The sequence below is a fragment of the Hypomesus nipponensis genome, chromosome 18 (assembly GCF_054491055.1).
Source record: "Hypomesus nipponensis isolate SF chromosome 18, ASM5449105v1, whole genome shotgun sequence".
NCBI lineage: Eukaryota > Metazoa > Chordata > Actinopteri > Osmeriformes > Osmeridae > Hypomesus > Hypomesus nipponensis.
The window spans coordinates 14,871,390-14,878,068 of NC_140378.1; the positions used below are offsets into that span (position 1 = coordinate 14,871,390).

General features: G+C 39.6%; 1 long non-coding RNA gene across 1 annotated transcript; it reads left to right on the forward strand.

Annotated features, from left to right (window-relative positions):
• The first annotated feature begins 519 nt into the window (after nucleotides 1-519).
• LOC146252334 (uncharacterized) lies at nucleotides 520-5,287 on the forward strand. Its single transcript, XR_014732089.1, has 2 exons — nucleotides 520-750; nucleotides 4,653-5,287. It is a non-coding gene; the product is annotated as an uncharacterized LOC146252334 (long non-coding RNA).
• The last annotated feature ends 1,392 nt before the right edge of the window (nucleotides 5,288-6,679 follow it).

The window sequence follows — 6,679 nt, forward strand, 5'->3', positions numbered from 1 at the left end:
AAAGAATGATGTGCTAAATTCCAAACGGTATAAGATTATTTTTTTTTTGCGTTTTAGCATGTTAGCATTCCGTTGACTCCATATGTTTAGGGGTCCCCAGGGGCACCATATCTGATAAATGCTGGCTCACGAAGGTCTACAAACCAGCTTTTATAAACTACTTACTTGCAAAAGTTGTTCTTTTCATTGAACATTTCTAAATTGAAAGGGAAAGGAGGCCGTTCAATAGAGTGAAAATGACCTTTTAGTAAAGCACAACACCATATAGTGTTAGATAACATGTATAAAAAAATCAAAACGAAGAATCCCAAACAGCAGCTTTACTAACTTAACTCTTTGCCTAGTAGTCCAGAGGCCCAATTAGGGAGTGTTGAGATAAGGTCCAGTCTTAAATAAGGTTTTGGGTTCCGCAGCCATTGTTGTCCTACAAAGACCGCAACTATTGATTAAGGGCCTGGCCAGTTTACCTGTCGGGTTGTTCATTTCACAGTGGAGTCACATTCCAGCGTAGAGGGCAGGGTTACCTGATCGTGCCTCACTTACAACTCAGTCAAACGCATGGTCAGCCGTAAGTGGTCAACCCACACTGAAACCAAGCAGAGTTACAACAATGGAATAACTTCATACCTGAGCTAAAACAAGAAACTAACTTCTCAAGGAAGAAAAGCAGACGCAAAGTTTAAACAAGGAGAAACTAGGGAATGGGATATTTATTCGTCAGAGGCAGGAAATCCAATGTCAGGTGCTCAGGTAATACTAAAGTCTTAAGTTAAAATCAGATAGTGTTGTTTCATTGTTCTCTTCTTCACTCTGCAAGCTTTTATATTCTTACCTAATCTTTTTTTCTTTCTTTCTTTCTTTCTTTCTTTTTTTCTCTTTCTCTCTCTCCCTCTCTCTTCCTCAGAGGGCCTGCAGCAGTGGTTTCTAATGCTGATGATTAACTAAATAGAGTCTGGGAGAGCAGGTCTGCTTGGCTTTCTCATTTCATGAGGCCTGACTGACTGAGAGGAAGACGAAGAGTTCTCAGGCACTGACTGGAAATTCAAGATCTTTTTTCTCTTTTTTTCTACCCCTCCCTCTTTACTTGGTTTTGTTACATTCTTTCCTTGGGGTCCCTTTCACAACGGTAAGGTTACAGGTGCATGCATTCTCCATTTTCATTCTCCACTCCCTTTCCCGTGGCTTTCCTCTCTCGTGTTCAGTCTCTCTCTCCCTTTCTCCCTCCCCCTCTCCATCACAGTCTTCCTTTTCACTCACCGGCAGGATAGCAAACCTATTACTTGCTAACTCAATATTGTTTAATTAATAAGTTGATATTGTTTCCAGTTCCAGGTTAAGCAAAAACTAGAATGTTGTTTCAATAGATCTTGAATTTGAAAGGACAAAAGATAAATATATTTTGTCACGCATTTAAATGTATTCAAATGTTGTAATAAAAACGTTAGCACAGTGTGGTATCAAATAGAGGAACAATTGTCCCTGTTTACTGATACATAGTCAATACAAAAACTGTAACGTAACTATTTATGAAAGTAAGTATAAAAGTTCAGCAGGTATGTAAGGTGTTGCCACCTTACAGAAGTCGACCTACTTAGCAATTGAATGACACTTGAAATTGAAGAATAAGTGAGATGTTTTCACACTGTGTACCTGTGAATGGCACACGTTATTCAGTAAACGAGAGCAGTCTGAATGACCTTCTGCACACACTGTGTAGACTTAGGTCAGCATTCCTTCAGCCTTTCATCATACTACAAACACAAAGGTAGGAAGGTCCTCAGAAAAGTCCCTACTCAAAATAACTTCAACTCTCATAATGCTTTGGTAGGTTTCGTAAAATGTCTGTTGACAACATGTAAAATGACCGTACATCTGTATGTGTGCAGGTACAGTGTGTTGTAACGATAAACTGATTAGCATCTTCCAGGACATGACGTGTATCAGGGACAACACCCTGAGGCCTAGTTGTTCGGGCATTGTGGCATTACAGGCTTGGTTTGTAAAGAACCAGTGTTTGAAATTAGTAACTGCCATCCATTGTGAGAAAATCAGCCCTCCAAGCTTTGCCGTGCCACAGAATCAGACCAGTCAGAACAGGTTTGGGCAATCATTAACAGCCACTGTGGCCCACTCTTCTGTGACAGCCACGCAAAATTACAGCCCCTACAGAAATAAGCGTCGCTGCGATCAGTATACTGCACGCAGGGTGGGATTTGACTGTTTCCTCTTAGAGTCCATTCATTTTCAATTTTATGATCACATTGTTTGTGTACATTTGAGGTGGCAAAAACCTGGTTTGATTAGTTGTAGTGGGATTGTACTTCATATGGATTCATGCTCATGAAACTTTCAAGTCGCATTCATGAACTTTTTTCTTTGTCTTAGATGTACATGCTGTACTAAAGGAGAGTTTCTCTCTTTATTTATCAGGTCAGGCAGATCATTCATAGAATCTGTCAACAGTGGTGAACAGTTGAGCACCCCCATCTTTTTAAACAGAGGAATGTTCCTGAAGTCTAGTGTCTATCTTAAGGAGGGGCTTATTTATACACAACCCTGAGTAGCTGAGGGTTCACATTCATCAAGTGTTCTTTCATACAAATCAAATGTCCCTTCCTAGGTAAATGAGAAGATTGATACAACCCTTTTATGAGCAACTTTGAGCCATGAAGTCTGAGTTAGCGGCCTACTTAGTTTGGTCCTGACAACGTCTTATCAAAAGTCACATTCACGTTTGGATGATTATCACCATCTTACGAGGCAGCATTGGATTTCCTTACTCTCTCTAATACTGCCTGGTAATGATGATGATATACATCTGCCAACTGCAAGTACGTATGAGCTTGAAGTTAACTAAATATGCCATGTTGATCTATCTGCACAGTGGAATCCAGTTCCGTCAGAAATGGTACTTGGGACCCATCTTACCTGACAGTGCTGGATTGTACAACTGTGTTCTAACACTGTCTGGTAACGATGTTTCCTGTGTCACCCACATACCTCAACACAACTGGCTGCACCTGAAATGATGATTTCTTCCTTCGATTTTAGGGGGGACTGAGTTAAAGATCGGGATTAATCAATCCATCTCATTGTTAAGAGGGCTAGGATTCTGGTAGGAGTATATTTTTGGCTTAAAGCATGTCACTTTCTGTAGAGCTGAGTCATGATGATCTTCCAGGAAACAGGGAGAAAAGATTTTCAGTATGATTAACTTGTACAATCCCCTAATGGTGCCAGTCACTAGTAGACAGGAAGCTGTTAAAGAGAAAATTACATATTTTGCAACAGTAGATCATTCAATCAGAAAATACATAAGCAAATAGAAATGACTGGAAGTATGATTACTTGTAGTTTGGTATGACTAGTTGCGTTTACCTGGGTAACTTAAAAGATTCAAGGAGTCAGTTATGACCCAGGGTGCAGGCTTGTAATCACTTCCCTGTACATTTTATTATGTTGGCCCCACCCAACCTGAGTTAAAGAATACCAGTCAGTTGGCAGTTCTACCGGTCACACCAGTAGTCCTGTCCCCAACCCCTCCCCCAGACAGACTGTGGTTTTGTTGTGTGATCGTGATTGGTTCAGCTTCCCTTACTTGCGTGGCACATCCTGTAACTGACTTACAAGCTCACCTGAGCTGCTCATGTTGAAAAGAGACTTTTCGACATAAAAACTCCTTGTACAATAACTATTTATTATAGAAAAGAGTGTTTCTCAGCTCTATCAGTCATACTAGGAAAAAATGAGTAAGAAAAGATTACTTCTTGCTATAGTATCTACGTAGTTTACAGTTTCTGGAAAGTGTGTGGTATCTCTTTATTGAAATATCCTTTATTTATCCACCAACTGAAACATGCATTTATAAAAAACTAATTAAATGACAAGGTCCCTTGAAACAGACTGCCTCCAAATGTAATGTTTCACAGCTTTTATTGCATTCGGGTAGAAAAGTTGATCCAAATGAAATTGTAAAACCTTCAAATAGACAACACAGACATAGTCAAATAACAAACAAGGACCTAGCCGAACCTAATGTTTGTTTAGGGAGGGAGAATTACCCTGCAAATATGAAACCACACCTCTATTTGTCCATTTAGGGCCTTTATCTTTGTTATAGACGCACTGAATAGTTTGGTGTTTATCATATTTTTTTATTTATTTTCCTTTCTCCCTTCCCCTTTTCACATTGCAACGATTAATGAGGTGTTGAGTTCAGGTTTAAGTTACAAATCCCCCATAGTTTCACCATTGTAATTCTCCTTGGCCAGTTATAGAAAAATAACCATCAACTTCTGTACCACCAGCTGTTTACTTCATACATTTGTTCAACTGCTTATTATGTGGATTGTGTTCCTCTATTTGATAAAGACATGGTCTGTTTGTTTTTTAGTACAGTACATACAGGACATGCAGTGTCTTTTTCATCCTGTCTCTCCCTGCATTATTCCCTCCCCCTGAGCTGTCTCTCTCTCTCCTGTGTGTACAGGTGAAAAGCCAGAGGTCATCTTCTTCAGTTCTCTTTAGCCTGTTGATTGGCGTCTTACCAGACATGGTTAGATCTAATTATCTGTGTCTAATACTGTCTGGTAATGCCGTCCATTGAGAGCGCGTTACCTTCCACTCTTTTTCCCTTTCTCCTTCTTGAGCAGAAGTGTTCAGGATGTCGATCTCAGCGCTGACATTTACATTTATTTGATGAAGTGACAGATGGTGACAGGACATGACGGTTATGGTGATGAAGAAGATAACTCCAAAAACTTTTAACTTTGCACTGGAAGATAACTTTGCACTTCCATATATCCAGAATAGATAATGCTAGAATGAAAACTCAATAAAACTGTCAGACCTTGTGTGAGCTCTGTACAATACGCTGTGTTCCTCTGCTGTGTTCCTCAGCTGTGTTCCTCAGCTGTGTTCTGTGTGTTGTGGCCTTGAAGTGTTGTCCGCACATGTCAAAAATCTGTTTTAGTGCACTTCTTTTGAGATCCTGAAATGAAAAGCTTGTTATTGTATGTATCAAATGTATTGTCATGTTATTTTGGGGATATTTCAAAATCATTTTGCGTTCCCTCATGAATTGTGTTCTCTCATTCGGTGTTGTCTTAGTAACTGATCTGCACCTGTGTTTTGGGCTTTTTTCCCGGTTTTCTCTTTTCTTGTTAAATTTGTCACTTAAAAAACGAAATCTTTGAATAGTTACCAAATGTAGTGCATGCAATTTCACTGTGACTTTGTGCAACATACAAACATCAAATAAACATGCAATAAAAATAAGATAAATCCACATTGCCTTTTATTTATTGATCCTGTCCATAGACAGTTTTTTTCTTGTACATTCGCAATCAGATGGTTGAACATTTGTGCTGCAGCAGAATCAAGGTCTGACTTGGCCTGTCGTAGAGGTTCGCCTGGTCATTGTGTTCCTGGGGCTCTTCACCGGGCAGAATGGAATGCCTGGCCCCAGTCAGGTGTAGATCAGGTTACAGGTGAACAGTGCTCCTTTTAAAGGCCTCAATTTACCCATGAGGTCCCCCCATCAGCCAAGCCCTCATTGTGTTCCACTCTAGCGCAGCTTCTAACAGACTGGTCAGTGTTGTGGTTTACAGCATTGGGAGTACCAGATAATTTAGGTTAGTCTACAATGTACATTCTGCTCACATATGGAGGTATAAGGTGTACATTAATCATTTATATAATCAAATACTGATTACATGTCAATCTCTGAATTAACTGTAGCTTTATTGGCATGGCATTAATCAGTAAATAATCAAATGTTTTGTATAAACATGGTACATATACACAATAATATGGGTATTTTTGTAATTGAGTTCAGCAGTCCACACTACAGATATATATATATAATACACACAGTCAAATATTGATATTGACCAACTGTATGGGAAAAAAATCCAAATTTGTTTTATAAAAATATTAGTAAGAATTTCTGTCTCACACGCAAACTGTTAACTTGACGATTCACTTTAAAAGGTCCAATAATCTTACAAGTGAAACAGGACTCAGATTTATCTTGAGGGTATACATGGTTTGAAGCCTGAACTTTTTACCATGTGTGTTTTTACTTGTTTTAAGATTATGATGAGATTACATGAGATTACACAAGAAAGCAAAAAATGTAATCCATTTCATCTGTTAAACTTAGTAAGTAACATCTTTATCTCATACCACACTGACAGAAACGTGGCTACAGGCTGTTGGAAATGAATGACACCCACTTAAATTCTTGGAAAAGTCAGCCATGTTGGCATGTGTGACATCACAGCACATACGAATTTCCAGACTTTCTACAGCGTCGTTGGTGTGGAGGATTCCAGCACTGGTCCAAGCATGCTCCAGTGCAGTCAGACCAGATTCCAAACCTCTGCGTTGTATTTGGAAGAGGGTGAGGCTCACCTGGGTTGAGGAAAGGGGGAACCGCCTCACCACAGAGGACAAGAAACAGAAGACGAACCGGTGTGACAGGCAAGTCTGCTGACGTACAGTACTATTGGCCGGAGAACTCATACCTTACAAGGCGCAGGAGGGAAGTCTCTTGAATGTGAGTCAGAAAGGTTAAGATAGAGGTTGACACATTGATTTCAGGTCACGTGCATTACCTACATACAGTACAGCTGCTGGTCTTGTGCAGATGAAATTACTACAGTAAATAGAGACAATG